The sequence below is a fragment of the Tachysurus vachellii genome, chromosome 7 (assembly GCF_030014155.1).
Source record: "Tachysurus vachellii isolate PV-2020 chromosome 7, HZAU_Pvac_v1, whole genome shotgun sequence".
Taxonomy (NCBI): Eukaryota; Metazoa; Chordata; class Actinopteri; order Siluriformes; family Bagridae; genus Tachysurus; species Tachysurus vachellii.
Genome location: NC_083466.1, coordinates 18,833,692 through 18,853,220, shown reverse-complemented (window position 1 = coordinate 18,853,220; position 19,529 = coordinate 18,833,692). Strand labels below are relative to the sequence as shown.

Here is a 19,529-nt window from a genome sequence, read left to right as displayed (position 1 = left end):
TGGTTATTACTTGTATATGCAGACACTTTGGCTGCAGAACTCCGGTTTCCTTTTTCTGGGACTGCAACCACAGTAAAAGTGTACTCGGTGCCTGGGCACAGTCCTGACACTTCAGCATAATGCTGTGAAAGGGTCTGGATGCTTGAGGATGTGCTGCTGGAGCACCTCAGCTCAAAGGCTGATATGCTGTTTACACATTTCCATTGAAGTCTAGCAAAATCAGTCCCAGTGGACTGCACTGAAATGTCATATGGTGCAGGAACGTCTGTGGAACAAAAAAAAGAAATATTTCAACTCAGCAAACATGATCAACTGTTGTGTTTGTGTCAGAAAGTGATCTAAAGATTTTATAAAAATACCTTCTGAAGTAGCTGTATCCTCTTTTAGCTGTTTTTCAGAAAGATTTATTTGTAGATCTTTGTCCAAAAAGTCTTTGGCATCTTCAAACTGCTTGATTTGGGAATATTTAAACATGTTGAATGATGAGTTCAAACAAATATCTATGTCTGGCATGTCTGGCATGCCAATCAGGAAATCAAATAGATAAAGAGAAAAGCTCAGTAGATACCTCTTTATCAGAACTCTCCATTATGAATCATATGATAACAATCAGTCTTCAGGGGCAAACTGTACAAACCAAACAAGATATATTTGAAGTATTTAGACACAGGGAAGTCATTTGTATAGATGGCAACATGTATAGAAAATATACCAAAGATTGAAAATGTTTCTTATTACATATTATATGGCAGAATGTTCACAATACATATCATTTTATTCATTTTAAACAGGTCATAACAGTTGTCATTACCCATGGCATTAGACAGGACTAGCAATACACATGTCAAACTACTGAAATTTACATAAACCCTATAGCCTGACAGAGATTCTGGACGTTGCCAATAGCACACACTGCGTTCTAAACTTTCTGATTTACTTTTGTAAGTGGATTTATGCCTGAAATCTTGAAATTAACTTTGGATTATCTGTATATGAGTTTTATATATATATATATATATATATATATATATATATATATATATATATATATATACGTATATATATATATATATATATATATATATATATATATATATATATATATATATATATATATATATATACGTATATATTATATATAATATATATATTCATAAACTAAAGTCAGGAATCTTTTCAGCGGAACACATCAACCTCTTATCTTACAATTCATAAAATGTTCTATATGCTTCTTTAAGTCACAGATAACAGGTTCACAGATACCACTACAGTACCGTTACAGTGAACCAAAAGAGCACAACCTGATACAACACACCATTAATGCATCAAGAGAACCTGTAAGCCACTGTTTGGCTCCCCATGGATGACTTTCTCTCATGGCACCACAAAAGGAAGAAACTTAAAATTATAAATGATACAATGGGATTTCAGATAAAATGGGATATGAAACTCAATTCAATTTACAGCATGTAAATTGCTGATATTTACCTTGCATTTCTGCTCCTTCTACCATATATTTAGTCAGGTGAACGAGTGAATTCATGTTCTGGGAAATTTCAGTGTCTCATCACTCAATAGGACAATTTACTACAACCTCAACTTAAACAGAAATTCTCTAACTAGATTTGTAAAGTTTGTCGCAACAAACTTTGATGTTGGCTTTGATGATGCAAGTATTCGCAACGGATGGTGCTTTTTGGAGGCAAGTGGATATAAGGGTTAGTGTTGCTTTTGGAGGCAAGTGGACAGAAAGCTAGGTTGCCAAAACATTTGGAGGTAAGCAGAGACAAGCATGTGACATCATCCAAATACTGAGGAAGTTCCCCTCATTGGGCTGAGTGTTTTGATATGTCACATGTTCATGTTGTGCTAATTTTTGATTTTCACGTGACATCACATGATGTCACGTGACGTCATCAGAATACACGTGAGGAAGTTCCCCTCATTGTTGTGAGTGTTTTGATATGTCACATGTCCATGTTGTAAAAAGTTTTTTGATTTTGCATATTTTGGGGCGGGGCTGTGGCACAACCGGAAGGCCAGTCGGTACACCAATTTAAATTAAAATTAATAAATTAATTTGTTCAGAGTATCACCCTAAAGGAGCTGGCCGAGTTTGGTGTAGATATTTCAAAAGCTTGCCGAGTTATAAACCTCCAAAGTTTATAATGGGAGTCTATGGGAAAAAAGGCCACTTTGAGACTCGGCTCGCTTAGAAAAGTAATAGCAACAAACTTCAGACCAGGGTCTACAACATATCCGGATTTGGTGCATGTGGCTCGAAAGCTCTAGGCCGCATTAAATTTTATAAATTTTTGTTTAATCTGAAATAGGAAAACAGAATGTTGGCTTCTACAAAGCCAAAGGTCAATTTCTTATTTTTTCACATATCAATGCTATTGGTCAGTCCCCACGTGGATCTGTTATTTTTACAAGTTATTTACATTTACATTTACATTTACAGCATTTGGCAAACGCCCTTATCCAAAGCGACGTACATAAGTGCTTAAATCTCTAACATTGAATACATTAATGCTGGCTCACTAAGTTACATACTTAAGATACCATGAGTTTAAAACATTTGTTCAAAGTTACAATGAAAGTGTCAAAGGTGTGTTTTTTTTTTTTTTTTTTAAAATGCTAGTTGAAGTGTTTCCTGAATAAGTAGGTCTTCAACCGCCGCTTGAAAATAGCCAGTGACTCAGCTGTCCGGACCTCTAGGGGAAGTTCGTTCCACCACCTTGGTGCCAGTACAGAGAAGAGTCTTGTAGTATACTTGCCTCTTACCCTGAGAGATGGTGGAACCAGTCGAGCAGTGCTGGTAGATCGGAGGGTGCGGGGTGCAGTGCGAGGAGTGATGAGGGCTTTGAGGTAAGAGGGAGCTGGTCCATTTTTGGCTTTGTAGGCCAGCATCAGTGTTTTGAATCTGATGCGTGCAGCTACCGGAAGCCAGTGGAGGGATCGCAGCAGCGGGGTGGTATGCGAGAACTTTGGCAGGTTGAAAACAAGCCAGGCAGCTGCATTTTGGATCATTTGCAGAGGACGGATTGCGTTCATAGGTAGACCTGCCAGCAGTGCATTGCAGTAATCCAGTCTAGAAATGACAAGAGACTGAACAAGTACCTGAGCAGCCTGTGTGGACAGAAATGGTCGAATCCTTCTAATGTTGTAGAGAAGAAACCGACATGAGCGAGTCACATTAGCAACATGAGAGGAAAAGGACAGTTGATTGTCCATGGTTACCCCAAGATTAGCTCTCAGTTTGCATGGGTCTGGGCACTGTATATTTGTGTAATGTGTAGTATAAATTTATGTATTATTTTTTCTACAGCATCAGCACTTTTTGTTTAGTTTATATTCTATGCAGTCTGGTGACTGAAGAGGATGAGATCATGGGTCTGGTAAATGGAATCCTAGAAATAGTGGAACAAGTAAAGGAACCTCTCCCAGCATTCAACAGTGTTTCCATGGTGATTGAGGAAGAAGTGGTGGTCACCTGAGTGACATACCTAATGGTGTATGCATTGAACCTTGACTATCCAAAGGAATTAAAATTTATATTTGAAGTTATACAGCAAATGTACTGTACAGTGCCTGAAGACTCCACTGCCTGAAGAAAAAGCTACTGCTTTAGAGCAACTGGTTTATTTGTTCCCCTCATGGTATTTTTTCTTCATTATTAAAAAGCTAGGTTTCACCATTTTGAGACCTCTGCATCCAAAAGACATTAAAAATATGTTTCAACACTTGGATAATAAGAATTTGTTTTGTGCCAGCCAAGAACGTCTGCATTGAAATGAACATGAGCACCACAACCAAACTAGACAAACACATTGAGACACTGGTGAGATGGATTTGTACCTTTAGAGAGCTTTAAATTTTGCATCCACATGCTCTTCTCATGTTTGTGGAGAGGCAGTACTTACTTCCATGTAACGCTGAGGTTTTTAGAATATTTTGACAAAGAATCCTCTTGGTAATGTTTAATGTTTGTACTGGTACCTTTTTTTTCATTTCTTTCTTTATTTAACCAGGTGAGTCAATTGAGAACCAGTTCTCATTTACAATGATGACCTGATCAAGAGGCAGCATAAAAACTAATACAGTACACATAAACACAGCTATAAACAATGACATGTAAAAACAAACAAATAACTAAAAACAAGTACAGTGATCTTGAGTTAGTGACTGAATTGAATTTTTAAAGGAAGAGAGCGATAAAATGAACTAAGCTTAAGAGTCAGCTGCAGATGATGCCAATCATATGCAGCAGAGAACTGAAAAGAGCAACAACCAAAGGAAGTACGGACTTTAGGAGTGCAGAAATTAAAGAATCGGCTAGAGCACAGATTAAGACTTGTACTACAAACAGTAAGAAGGGACTGTAAATACGAGGGAGTTTTACCAATAAGAGTTTTATAAATGAACAGAAACCAATGAGTTTGTCTATGAGAATGAAGAGAAGACCAATTCAATAAAGAATACAGGAGGCAATGGTGAGTGATAAATGAAGCTCCAGTCACAAAGCGGATTGCAGCGTGATAGATAACATCCAGTTTATGAAGGAGAGTTTTTGAAGCAGACCTATAAACTACATCACCATAATCCAATATTGGAAGTACTGTCATTTTAAACAAAAGCTGTTTAGAAGAATGGGTAAAAGAAGATTTATTACGATAAAGAAATCCAATACAAGATTTAACCTTTCTGACCAGTACATTTATGTGAGTTTCAAATGACAACTTGCTATCAAGCCAGATACCAAGGTATTTGTAGCATTAAACATAATCGAGTTCAGAATCAGAAAGGTCTTTATTGCCAAGTATGTTTTCACATACAAGGAATTTGTTCTAGTACAGGAGCTCTACAGTGTAAACAGAATGGCAATGATAAGAAATTAACACATACAGTATATAACAGAAAGTAAAAATGTACTGTACAGTGGAAAAAAATGTGCAAATTAAAATATAAATGTGCAAATTGAAGTATATATGTGCAAATTCAAATATAGCCGTGCAAATTGAAATATAAATGAGTATGTGTAAACAATGTAAGAATAGGGTTTGTTGAGGGGTCCAGAGTGATTTTCTTTGCCCTTTTGCTCACTCTGGAGAAGTACAGGTCTTGGAGAGTGGGGAGAGTTGTGCCAATGATTCGCTCAGCAGTCCGGACTACCCTCTGTAGTCTTCTGAGGTCGGATTGGGTGGCTGAGCTGAACCAAACAGTCACTGAGGTGCAGAGGATGGATTCAATGATGGCAGTGTAGAACTGTTTTAGCAGATCCTGTGGCAGGTTGAACTTCCTCAGCTGGCGAAGGAAGTACAACCGCTGCTGAGCCTTTTTCACAATGGAGTCAATGTGAATGTCCCACTTCAGGTCCTGGAAAATTGTGGTTCCCAGGAATCTGAATGACTCCACTGCTGTAACAATGCTGTCCATGATGGTGAGTGGGGGGGAGAGCAGGGGGGTTTCTCCTGAAGTCCACGAACATCTCCACTGTCTTGAACGTGTTCAGCTCCAGGTTGTTAAGACTGCACCAGACAGCCAGCCGTTCAACCTCCAGTCTGTAAGCAGACTCGTCACCGTCCTTGATGAGGCCGATCAGTGTGGTGTCGTCTGCAAACTTCAGGGGTCTCATTTATAAAGCGTGCGTACGCACAAAACGGGGCTGGAAACGTGCGTACGCCAGTTTTCGCGCAAAGGTTGTGATCTATAAAAAACAAACTTGACGGGAAAATGTGCGCACCTTTAAGCAAACTTTGAGACGTGCGTACGCACATTCTGGAGACAAAGGGAATTGGTGACACAGATGGTGAAGTTGTGAACTGAAGTTAGATTGTAGAATATACATGTGAGAAGAACGATTATAAGAATTAATGACATTTAATTTTCACTCCATTTCATACGTTATATCCACATTATCATGAAGATTAAATCCAACAGTGTTATTTGTGCCGATTGTTTTAGGCTATATACATCTAGTAAAATCCAAACGTAATTCAAAATGTATTAAAAATAAAATAATAATAGTAATAATCAACGCTACTCCGTCCAGGGTGTATCCTGCCTTGATGCCCAATGATGCCTGAGGATAGGCACAGGCTCCCCGTGACCCGAGTAGTTCGGATAAGCGGTAGAAGATGAATGAATTAATGAATAATCAGCGCTGCCTTAGTCACATTGTCCACAACAGGAGCGCAGGAGGAGATGGCGCAACTACATGTGATACAGAATAGCATGAAATACCATTTTATTAGAGAACTGCAGAGCAGTGTAAAAACTAAATATTTTCCTTAATGTACATATAGCTATCATAAAATGTCAAAGTCTGCAAATACAGTCATGAAGCACAATTGCTACTCATCATCGGTCCTATTAGCTACGGTGTTCATTACAAAACCATCATGAAGAAGCATGTGTTCACTATAACATTTTTGTCTTAAATTTTCGACCACAAATTAATTCTGTGACTTTGTCAAGGTGTTAATGATCAGTCTAATTGCTAGAAACATATAAATCCTCCGGTGACCCGGGTGTGTAATACTTCATGATGGCACTGCTGCCACTGTTGGAGGATTACGCCAATGGCAGAATAAGGAGAGAACGAGATTTCAGCGACCATGATGATTTCCTGGCCCATTATGTTGACTGGCTAATAAGCCGATTTAGATTCCCTAGAGCTGTGCTCTTAGATCTATGTGCTGAATTGGGTCCAGTATTAGAGAGGGCAACACGCCGGAACCATGCCATCCCAGTCCAAATACAAGTCCTCACCACTCTGGGGTTCTTGGCAACCGGCTGTTTCCAGCGGGAATTGGCAGACAGGTAAATTATTTATATTAAAAAACTATAAGTAATCCTCAACTTTGTCTCTAAGACCTTTTTGTATATGAATAATTCTAATGGAATCTATCATCTCACCCTATAGGTCTGGTATATCACAGCCGTCCGAGTGCCATAATATCTGTCATTTTGAATGGTATACTTAATATGGGTAGTTGATACATCAGGTTCCCCTACACTGTGCGAAATTAAAATGCAATTTGCAGCAATGTCTAGTTTCCCAAATGTAATCGGCGCAATTGACTGCGCTCATGTTGCTATAAGGGCACCATCTGAAAATGAATTTGCTTATGTTAATAGAAAGCATGTGCATTCTATTAATGTGCAAATCATATGTGACTCCAACATGACCCTCACAAACATTGTGGCACGCTGGCCTGGTTCAACACGATTCCTTTATCTTGACACATAACTGTAGGGAACAGACAAATGCAGGCGCAGTACGTGATGGCTGGCTTCTTGGTGAGTTTAACAATATTAAAAAGTAGAAACTGTAACAATTTTGTTTTTAATATAATTATAACAATGTTGCTTTTAATATAATTATAACCTGCAGTCGACAGTGGCTACCCTCTGAGACGCTGGCTCCTCACCCCATTTTTAAACCCGCAGAGCGAAGAGGAAACTCATTATAACGAGGTCCACTCTCGTGCCCGCGCAGTGATTTGCATTGACTATTTATGATTAAAAATGGGCGTGTACAGGGCGGGATTTAAGGCTGGTACACGTACGCACATCTGTGGGTGATCTGTGATTTATAAAGGGAACATTGCTTAGAGGAGTGCGTACGCACCGTTTTATAAATCGGATTTTTGGCTTTTGGGCGTACGTAAACTTTTAGTAGGGCTCCTACGCACAGTTTTATAAATGAGATCCCAGGAGCTTGACAGAGGGGTCATTAGAGGTGCAGTCATTTGTATACAGAAAGAAGAGCAGTGGGGAGAGACACAACCCTGAGAAGCACCAGTGCTGATGGTGCGGGTGCTGGATTTGAGTTTTCCCAGTCTCACTAGCTGCTGCCTGTCTGTCAGAAAGCTGGTGATCCACTGACAGACAGAGGAGGGCACAGAGAGCTGAGTTAATTTTGGCTGGAGGAGTGATGGGATGATGGTGTTAAAGGCAGAGCTGAAGTCCACAAACAGAATCCTCACATAAGTCCCTGGTCTGTCCAGATGCTGCAGAACATAATGCAGTCCCATATTGACCGCATCATTCACAGACCTGTTTGCTCTGTAGGCAAACTGCAGGGGGTCCAGTAAGGGTCCAGTGATGTCCTTCAGATAAGCCAAAACCAGTCTTTCAAATGATTTCATGACCACAGAAGTTAGAGCCACAGGTCTGTAGTCATTAATTCCGGTAATGAAATGATGGTTCAGAACCACCCAAAGATACAATTTTAGGCAGATGTTCAAAATGTGATAGATTTCAATCAAAAACCATGCATTTTGTTTTAGTTGTATTTAAAATCAAATGAAGATTAGAAAAAGCATGTTGGATACGAGTAAAACTGGCCTGCAGTAAAGACAATGCGATGGTCAAGGAAGAATGGAATGTATAAATGATAGTGTCATCCGCTTATAAATGTACATGAGAATCACCTGCAGCAAGAGCAATATCATTAACATAAATATTAAAAAGTGTAGGCCCCAAAATGCTTCCTTGTGGGACCCCTTTAAATAGTGGCAGGGGATCTGACAAAACCCCTCCGTGATTGTGAACGACCAGAGCAGTAACTCTTGAACCAAGCCAGACAGCTCTCAGAGAATCCAATATCTTTTAGCCTATCCAGCAATACTTCATGGTCCACAGAGTCAAAAGCCTTTGCCAGATCAACAAAGGCAGCTACACAGTACTCCTTGTTGTCAATCACACATATGATATTGAAAACCTTAAGTGTAGCAGTGATAGCCAGACTGAAACTGATTATGAACATTATAAATATCCAAATGGTGCATAAGCTGCTTATTGACCAACTTCTCTAATACTTTAGAGAGACAGGGCAAGATGGAAATAGGTCTATAGCAATTTAAATCTGAATCATCACCCCCTTTAAAAAGTGGGGTTACAGCAGCAGATTTCCAGTCCCTCTCTAAAACACCAGTATGGAGTGAGAGATTAAAAATGCAAGTGATAGGCGCGGCAATTATATAAGATGATCTTTTTAAACATAATGAATCTAATTCATCCAAACCAGCAGATTTATGAATATCCATGTTGAGCAGTACCTCGATCTCTTGTATTGACTGAAAAGAGGAGGGAAGCCCTGCGGCTGGTGAATGCCTAGCAGATGCCAAGTTGACAGGAGAAAAAGTAGAAGTACCGGACCTATTCTCGTAGGCACAGCCAGCATTAACAAAATGTCCGTTAAATTGATAAACCATTTTGGATTTGTCTGTAATAACCACACCATCATGTTTAATTACAGTGGGTAAACGGAGTGAGAGATTTTTGTTTTTTGCCTGTCTAATGGACTGGGTACATTTATTTCGTATAGCCCTGTATGCTTGCCAGTCAGAGATATTATTAGAAGCCTTTTCTCTACACAAAAAAAGTGTGTTTTTGACAAATAAAGTCTGATAGATCAGGACTAAACCAAGGGCTGAGACAATTTTTTACTCTAAACCTTTTAATAGGGGCGTGTTTGTTCAAAACAGAACAAAACAAGAATTTAAAATATGCCCAAGGATCTTTAACATCAGGAATAAGCCCGATTCTGTACCAGTCCATAACAACCAGGTCATTCATAAAAGCTTGTTCATTAAACTTTTTCAAAAAACGTTTAAAAACAGGCACCGGAGGATTTCTTAAGGCGGAGCCCTTACGGACACATGCTGTTACATTGATCACTAAGGCTTTGACAGAACACTCCAGATGTATACCTCTCTGGCCTGTTAGTAAGAATAATATCAATTAATGAGCCAGAATCTATAGTCTTAATATTAAATCTTGTAGGGGCCTGCACAATCTGGGACAAGTTTAGTGCATTTAGTTGTAGTTTTAAGGATGATGGTGGATCAAACATATTCCAATTCAGGTCCCCTAACAAAATAAATTCAGAAGAGATGTGAGGAGCAATTATTTCACTTAAAACAGTCAAAGCACTTACTGCAGCAGAGGGTTCCTGGTTCTACTTTAACTCATGTGTGTGAAATCATGATGCATTATAATATAATAATATACATGATGCTTTATAATTTTCAGCAAAATAAGGTATATTACATGTATGGAGTCTCTAGAGTGCTTCATATCTGTTAAATTGCATATAACTACTTGCAAAAAGAAAAACATTGCATGGCCAAGAAGCATTCCCGAGGTACATTTTGATATTGTTTTTGAGATTTATGTAAATATATTTTTTTTTATTATACGTAATTGTGTTCAAATCAGGTCTAGCATAGGCTACACACTGACAACTCCTCCGATCGTATAGTTAGCTGTTAAATGGTCTTAAAGATAAACCAATTTTACTGTAATTTTTTTTATAATACCGCCTCCGTATCTGTAAATATAATTATGCCAGAAAGCATTAATATTTATTCCATTATAAAATGAACATTTCAAATTTTTTTGATTTATTTTATTTGCAATTAAAATTTTACTATTGATTGCAGACAATGAAACTCTGAATAAAAATTATTACTGTTAGCATAGAGAAGGTCATTCTGAAGTGATCCGAGTTGGGTTGATCAACCAACAACTTAAACTGTCCATTTAAAAATGAATCACATTTGGAAATGAATCAAAATTTGAATTACATTGAAAGATAGACAGCGAGCTTGAAGAGCTATTACTTCAAAATCCCACAGTAAAGTTGTTTATTGTGATCTGATTTGGTTTCATCAACTAACCTGAAATGTTCATTTTATAATGGATTAAAATATTGCCAGATGTGCAAAACAAATAACGTTTCTAATCATGTTTTATAAGCCTTTGAATCACCTGTGACCCTGCCTTTCCTCCTGCCTCTCCACCTGCCTTTGCATGGTGCATGGCATCTGAACAATTCAAAGCTTATTTCAAACACACCCTGAAGAACTATACTGTAGACTCAACATTTGTCACACTAATAACTTTCACAGCCAACATACTACCATGTCATTGATTGACCTCACCTGTGACCCTGCCTCTGGAAAACAGGACTGCTTGTGTCACGTGACCTGGCAGAAACATGCACTGATGCATCATGACATATGAACACTGAGGAAAACATTTATGGCTTAGATAACTATAATCATTATAAAAGCCATAAAGGTTACTTTGCTTTGTTTTAAAATAACTCTGAATGTCTGGTTTTCTTCTTTTGGCCTGCAAGCAGCATCAAATCAACTAATTACACTAATTGCCAAACACACAAACAAATAAACACAAACAAATAAATAAATAAAAACACAAACGTTTAAATTTGTAACTCATCCGGTTAAAATGGGATTGTCATGTACTAAAAAAACATTATTGCTGAATCAACATGTGACACAACGTGTCACGTGTATATTTTGTGCATAAATCTGCTGGTATAAGAATGATTTCATCCTCAATTACTGGTAGCCTGTATAATAACCGAATATAGCTGCAGCCAATCATAATGTGACGTGGGTTAGAGAGACTGGACACAAGACATAGACATATACACTAGATGTCGCATTGGCTGCGGCAGTTCATTGGAACGTATGCGTCAATAGAGCCGCCATCTTGGAAAAGGGGAGCCCCTCCTCTGCATCAGCATCAATGTAGGCAAAGATCTAATGGAAATAAAATCACCATAAATCGTCATGAATGCGATTTTCTAGTTTCTTTGGTTCGTTACAACAGTCAGACATGTATTTATCATTAAGTCCAGAGATATTGATATTACGATAATCTACTTTTTCAAAATATAATGCATAGTGATAGTACATCTTCAGGCCGAAAATGACAGCTGCACAGTAAGGTGCGGTCTTTTGGCTCGAACTCCTCTCTACTGAGTGCTATTGTCCATGACTGACGTCTCTGTTTATCACTTGGGAATCTACAAACAGATTCAGATTATTTTATTTAATGCCATGTCAGCAATCAACGCTATTTCCATGGCAAAAAAATCAATTACAAAAACACAAAAATCATATAAATACAATAAAAACAAAACAAATATAAACAGCAATTCATATTATAATTTTTTTTTTAAATTAACATACGATAACAAAATACAAAACTTTTTCAGGCATAATGTCATTAAATATGTCCTTAAGTGAAGTAACTTGATAAAAGAGCATTCTGCTTGTGGGGACAATCTAATAAAATATGTTTGACAGATAAGGGAATCTTACAAAACATACATAAAGCTGGGTCTTTAACCAAAAAAACCACAGACCACAAACCAGATAGACCACAGACTCTGTACTACGTTTAACAATTATTAAAAACAGGCACGTGCAACCTAGCTAGCAGGTGAAGAACTTAAACAACAAAATCACCAGCTAACTTACTTTAAATTTGCAAGAACTATAGACTAATACAATAACAGGATGAAATGAACCCAACAGGCTTAAATAAACCCAAAACATACAGTAAGTCCACTTACAGTTCTCACGGACACGCGTTTTATCAACTGGCTAGTTGTCCTCCAGACAGTGACGGACCACGTCTTTCTCTCATTTCGGCCGAGTGGCGCGCGTGCCCGCTCGCGGTGTGAAGCGCGTCCGCCTTGACGGCCTTTTGTGCAGCGAATTTTTTTTTTTTGGACGACCTAGTTAAGGCGGTAGAGTTTCCCAGCTTAGGCGGGCCGCCCGAACTGCAAAGTGCTGCTGGAAACCCTGAGTATGTTTGGATAAACTTGTTCAGATGGACGTTTTAACTTAAGACTCATCTCCGTTAGCCAAGAATGCTGAGCGTAGCATGCTAGCTGGAAATAGACGGAGACTGAACTCGGCCACACAGCACCAGTCGGAGAAACTATTAAATAGAGACCAAAACAACTGTCCACATTTCCAACATCTTACGATCATATTACATTGATATAAATACATTCTGTTCATTGCCGGTTTTCCTAACTGTCAAAAACTAATGGGTAACTAGCATGGATTAACAAACCAACATAACCAGAAATATAATTTCGTAACATGCAATATCATATAACACATTCTCACTTGTGAAATGTAGTGATGTTACCAGTGACACCGAAGCTCCGATGCGTGTGTCAAAAAAAAATGAACCGACTTTCACTGAAGCTTTGTATCGAAGCTTGATTCGTTCTGGCAAAAATCACGTGACCAATGACGTCCGAAGCTTCGTTTCACACCCACCCACGTGACTGCTTCGTTATCTGATTCAAAGGTTTAAAATCGTGCGCGGCGCGCCCTCGTGGGTTGTATTGGAGTATTGCGTTACACGGAATCTATTACTGTATAGCGAGTTCGGGAGAGCTTATTGTTGCGAGTCTTTTTTTTGGAGCCTTTACAAAAAGATCGCGTTCTGAAATGTTAGAACACTTTCATTTGATTTCGCCCAATAAGGTGCATATATATGGTTTTGTTGTGAAGCCTATATTTATAACTTAAATATCACTCATCATTTGCCAATTATACGATTCAGTGTAATATTTCATGCCGTATATTTTGTCATATATATATTTATTGGATAAAAGTAATAAGTTAAAAAATATAGGAATGCAAGAAAAGCCTTTTCTGCACCGCTTAATACCATGAACTTTTTTAAATGGTTCACACTTTATACTTTTGAGACAAGGTCTATCCTTAATCTGTTTTGAGGTCCAGTGTTTGATTTGCTCCCAGCAGCTGGTCTATAATAATAATACATCATCCATGTCGAGGCATTTTCGTGCAAAGCATGACAGAGCCAGATCCTCTGTCCAAGATGTAGCCAACAGCCAAGGTTAAAGCCTACTTTTAATTTCATTCAATTGTTTCAGTTTTAATTATTATAATAATCAAGTGGTTTAAAAAAGTGCTGCTGTTATTTTATTATTATCCAAATAGGAACACAGTCTCTCTCTCTCTCTCTCTCTCTCTCTCTCTCTCTCTCTCTCTCTCTCTCTCTCTCTCTCTCTTAATTTCAATGTAAGTGTGCTTTATTGACATGACAAAAACTGTACATTTGTATTACCAAAGCATTTGCAGCTGTGATGCATACAAATAGTACAAAAAGTTAAATTTAAATTTTAAAATTTTAATTTTCAAATCAGTCTAGAATATAAGCCAGTTCAGAGCATACACTTCCTATACATACATATCTTGTTCATATACATACTCTTTTGCAGAAGTATGTCTTTCTGTAACACTTACAAAACTATTTATTTATCTCTTTTATATATAGAGGGTGTTTGAAATGGATTCCATGTAAAGGCCCCATGAATATATTTTTGTAGATGAAGCAGGGTTCAATCTGGCGAAGAAGAGAAGGAGAGGCTGGAACATAATTGGCCAACGTGCCATTGTGGAAGTCCCTGGCCAGCGTGGTGGTAATGTCACCCTATATGCAGCCATAAGCAATAGGGGGGTTCTCCACCGTCATGCAACCCTGGGGCCATCTTCTTACATTTCTGGGTGGTCTTTGGGATGTTTTGTTTGAACGTGAGCAGCAGGATCATCAGCAGGCAGTGCATCAGGTCTATGTTGTGGTTTGGGACCATGTCAGCTTTCACCGTGGTGTCAGAATACATGAGTGGTTCAACATCAACCAGCGATTTTGTGAATGTTTGCCTTCCACCATACAGTCTTTACTTAACCCAATAGAAGAGTTTTTCTCTGTGTGGCGATGGAAGCTCTATGTCCGTAACCCATATACAAGGGTAAATCTTTTACAGGCAATGGAATTGGCCTGTGATGACATACTGTAGGTGTGGAGTGTTGTCAAGGCTGGAACCGGCACATGAGAAGGTTCTTCCCCCATTGCCTAGGAAGGGACAACATTGCATGTGATGTGGACGAAGTCCTCTGGCCGGACCCAGCACGAAGACGGGATGCTGAGGCAGAATGAGTCTCTCATTGTCTTTGATTTTGCAATTGCACAATATTTTTTGTAATATGCTTTTCATTTGGAGTTGTCTTTGTTCTTTGGGCTTACTTCATTTTTATGCTGAAAATACAGAAATTCAATACTGTATTACTTGTAGTACTTACAGTATGTAATATATTTGCTGTACTGAGTTGTGAATTATTTACTTTTATTTATGGCAAAATTATTTTCTAAATGCAATAAACATTTTTTCTCTGTGACTACATGCCCTGGACGCTGTGTTCTCAATTTTTTGATGTATTGTCTAATGAATGCTGATGAGTGTTTATATATTGACTGGCTGTGTTGATGTTCTGAGGCAAGTGTTTGATTTTGCCAGAAGAGTCTGCGGTTTTGTGAATGTAGTTTAAAGACTGGGTTTTGTATTTAAAGTTTTGAGAATATGGGTGAAGGTTTCAAGAAATGTGTTTTAGCAATTGTGAAATACTGTAAATAATAAGAACTCTCTCTCCCTCGCTTGCTCTCTCTGTGTTGTAGGAAACAAAAAAACACAAGATTGATGAGGCTCTTGTGAACATGATTGTCCAAGACTCACAGCCTTTTACCATTGTGGAGGATGTTGGCTTCAGAAATTTTGTCAGCCTCTTGGATCCTACATACATGCTCCCATCAAGGCCAACACTGAAGACAATGGTGGAGAAAAAGTTTACAGAGGAGAAAGAGAGAGCTAAAGATTTTTAATCGTGTAAAAGTGTGTACCTTCAACATTCATGAGTTTGATTTTTTCTAAAAACAGTCAAAATGTCCACATTCACCAAAAAGTTATCTTTATTACATTTTTGTTTCAAGTTACCATGCTATCTATCCTTAATTTGTCAATCCATTAATTTTTGCTTCTAAAATTAATACGTTGTTTGGTTGTGGAACATTCTGTGATAGCGCTTTCACTCAGAGGTCCTCATCGAGTTCTGATTTGAAAAGCTACGAGTAATGAACCTTTTTCTGATACAATTGGGTTGAAAGCTTCACTGCTTCAAGAAAGATCCACTTCGCCATCACTAGTGAAATGTAATCCCTTGCTGTATTGTTTTTAGATTTCGTTCATTTGAACATCCATACGCAGCACAAAAGTCCGGCATCGTCCATGAATTCGAAGTCCAAGACCCCTGCTCCAAGATGGTGGAGGTTTTGACGAATTTTAGCTGGATTCTACGGTGGCTGAGAAGTGCAAAACACATTCGAAAACAAATGAACAAATCTGAAAACACATTATCAAATTTGAAAACAAATTAACAAATCCGAAAACAAATTAACAAATCCGAAAACACATTAACAAATCCGAAAACAAATTAACAAATCCGAAAACACTAACAAATCCGAAAACAAATTAACAAATCCGAAAACAAATTAACAAATCCAAAAACACATTAACAAATCCGAAAACACATTAACAAATCTGAAAACACAACAATTCGGACAACCCGGAAACGGTAGGTATCGTTTGTGAATGGAAACTTACTGATCATCGGACGAGACACCTGTCACTCAAGATATACAGGTATGGAATCTTATGTGTAATGTGTAAAGTTCTCTGTTTAAATATAAGAAAATAACAAAATTAATCCACAGTAACCCATTCCATCCATCCATTCCAACTTTTCCCTGCGGCAGACTGTTGAACTTCATGTATACCTTGAGTGACAGGTGCCTTGTCCAATGATCGGTAAGTGTTCGAATCACAAACTATACCAACCTCTTCCAGGTTGTCTGAATTGTCATTGTGTTTTCGGCTTTGTTAATGTGTTTCGTGCAACGATTCAGACAACCTGGAAAAGGTAGGTATAGTTTGCAAAAGGAAACTAACCGATCATTGTACGAGACCTGTCATTCAAGATATACAGGTGAATGACAGGTGACTTGTCCGATGATTGGTAAGTTTCCATTCGCAAAATATACCTACCTTTTCTGGGTTGTCTGACTTGTCATTGTGTTTTCGGATTTGTTAATGTGTTTTCAGATTTTTTGTTTTGTTTTCTTATTTGTTAATGTGTTTTCGGATTTGTTAATGTGTTTTCGGATTTGTTGTTTTGTTTTTGGATTTGTTAATGTGTTTTCGGGTTTGTTAACGTGTTTTGCACTTCTCGGCCACCGTAGGATTCAGTTCAGTGTTCACCAATAAAATAACACCTCCACATTCCACCCTAATCACTGCTCATAGTACAGATATAATGTTATTTTTATATTTTATTGTCTCACATTTTCATTGTATCTCTTCTTTGCACCCAATTTACTGCCTTTTTTCCTTTATAGTTATTAAAGATGGGCCGAATACTCGGCGGAAACGAGTATCCGGTACGGATAAAGCACTTCTGCTGAGTAGGAGTATTATACGAGTAATACGAGTCAATATCTGTGCTCAGATTGAATGAAAATCATCATTGGGTAGCTGATTGTGTCAGCGTTCTGTGATAGGCTAGTCACAGCGCCCCTCCCCTACACACATAGAGATTGTTGTATTGTGTTCCTGTGTCTTGCTCTGCTCACTCACAGTCACACACAGAACAGCTCTCTGTCTCTCCCTCAGTCACTCGGGTTCGCGGGTTTGACTTTTCCGTTAACTTTTCCGTTTGACTCGGGTTTGACTTTTCCGTAAACGTTTAGGGTTTCTTCAGCTTTTTACTTCGGGTTGTAACGTTAATAATACGTACTTACTAACCAGTAGAGTTCTGGTAAACGTGGGTTCATTCAGACGTGGTGCTTGCTTGGTAGAATGCGACTCTGCCTGTCGGAGATTTTTTTCTTTTTTAAACCTTCAGCTGTCTGTAACCAGTAACCAGACACTGAGTGTCTGACACGTTTTTATTATATATATTTTTTTAACTGCTCATTTATAACCTTATAAGATATAAAAGTGCAGGTACACACACGTCCTCATTTATACATGTAATAAGTATTTAAGCAATTTGCTTTTTTTAGACCATTTAGTACCTAAACAACTTGTCTGATAATAAACCAGATATTTAAACAGATAATAAACCAGATGTTTAAAACAGATAATAATCCAGATATTTACCAGGTCTGTAGACTACTCACGTGTTTGTCTAGAAAAAGTGATTGAAAGCAGCATCATTTTAAAGGATCACCACATGCTAGAACTGTAGCAGATCCCATCCTAATAACGGCCAAAACTTTACTGATGGTCTTAATGAAGATTTATTGAGCCTCGATAACTCCAACAAATCACCATAGTGCAGTGATGCTTTTCACAACCGTGATCTGTGACTGCAATGTATGCTGCCGCTTTTACAGTTTTTTCCAATTGCTAACTCACTAAAATGACATGCACAGCACAATTATTTAAACTGACACACAGAGAGCAAAACTTCTTCTCAAGTCTCCAAAAGTCTAAACACATTTTCTCCTTTACACACATTTTGCATTTCAAAATGGCACTTTTTAAATGCACTGAACACAGTTCTCTGCATAAGACACAACAATCTGACATAAAGTCACATGTTTGCCATTTCAAAACACTGCCATTCAAAATGACACTACATGAGCTAATTGGCCAATTACATGTGCCACCTGGCCAAACGCCTCAATGGTTAATTGTTAACGTTTAGACTGGAGAACAGGTACAGTATGTAACCAAAATGTCATGTAGTACACATGTAGTATACCCCATGTCATAGTGTATCAGTTGGGTGACACCTGTTTACTTAGTGTATGACATCAGCCATTCATGAACTGTACAAGTTTCCTGTACAATGTACTCTACTGTGTGGGAAAATATTTAGGCTGCATTGTCCAAGCCCTACTGTATATATATATTTATTTTATTTTTTCTATAGGACTGAGAGTAGACACCATGGTGGAGGAAGGGGCCAAATGTTCACCGGGGTACAGGAAGCTGCCATTGTAACCTTGGTTTTGGAAAATAATGAAATCAGATTACAAGAAATTCAAAGCCACATCATCCAAGACAACACCTTATTCAACAACATTCAACGAGTCAGTCTGTCCACATTGGCTTGCATTCTCAAGCGAAACCAAATCAGAATGAAACAACTTTATAAGGTGCCGTTTGAGAGAAACTCTCAAAGAAACAAAGAGTTCAGACGAGCATATGTGGATGTAAGTACTATATTGACTGCAGTACACTACATGCAACATTGTTTCCCAGTGTACTGGATAACACCATATTGACTGATTTTTGTTCTTTGTTTTCAGGGAGTACTGGAAATTGATGCTCATGCAATCCCACATGAGTTCATCTTTATAGATGAGGCTGGGTTCAACCTAGCAAAGACCAGAAGAAGGGGGAGAAACGTCATTGGCCACAGAGCCATTATAGATGTTCCTGGCCAACGTGGTGGGAATATGACCTCCACCGTCATGCCAACATTGGACCATACAACACAGCCTATATTCTCACATTTCTGGACAGACTTCACAACATTCTCATACCACCAGAGTGTATGAAAGATGCAGACCATCAAAGAAACCGGTACGTTGTAGTATGGGACAGCGTGAGCTTTCATCGTGCAGCCCCAGTCCAAAACTAGTTTGCTGACCACCCAACATTTCTCGTGCAATAACTCCCACCATACTCACCATTTCTGAACCCCATAGAAGAGTTCTTTTCGGCATGGCGGTGGAAGGTATACGACCGACAGCCCTTTGTGCGCATGCCTCTTGTGCAGGCCATGGAAGAGGCATGTGATGAGATTGATGTG

General features: G+C 38.4%; 1 long non-coding RNA gene across 1 annotated transcript; it reads right to left on the bottom strand.

Moving 5' to 3' along the window:
- Positions 1 to 9,526: 9,526 nt before the first annotated feature.
- LOC132847979 (uncharacterized) lies at positions 9,527 to 12,999 on the bottom strand. The gene is made up of 4 exons (XR_009648689.1): positions 12,966 to 12,999; positions 12,401 to 12,771; positions 11,737 to 11,848; positions 9,527 to 11,582 (listed from the first exon to the last, which is right to left on the bottom strand). It is a non-coding gene; the product is annotated as an uncharacterized LOC132847979 (long non-coding RNA).
- Positions 13,000 to 19,529: the final 6,530 nt, after the last annotated feature.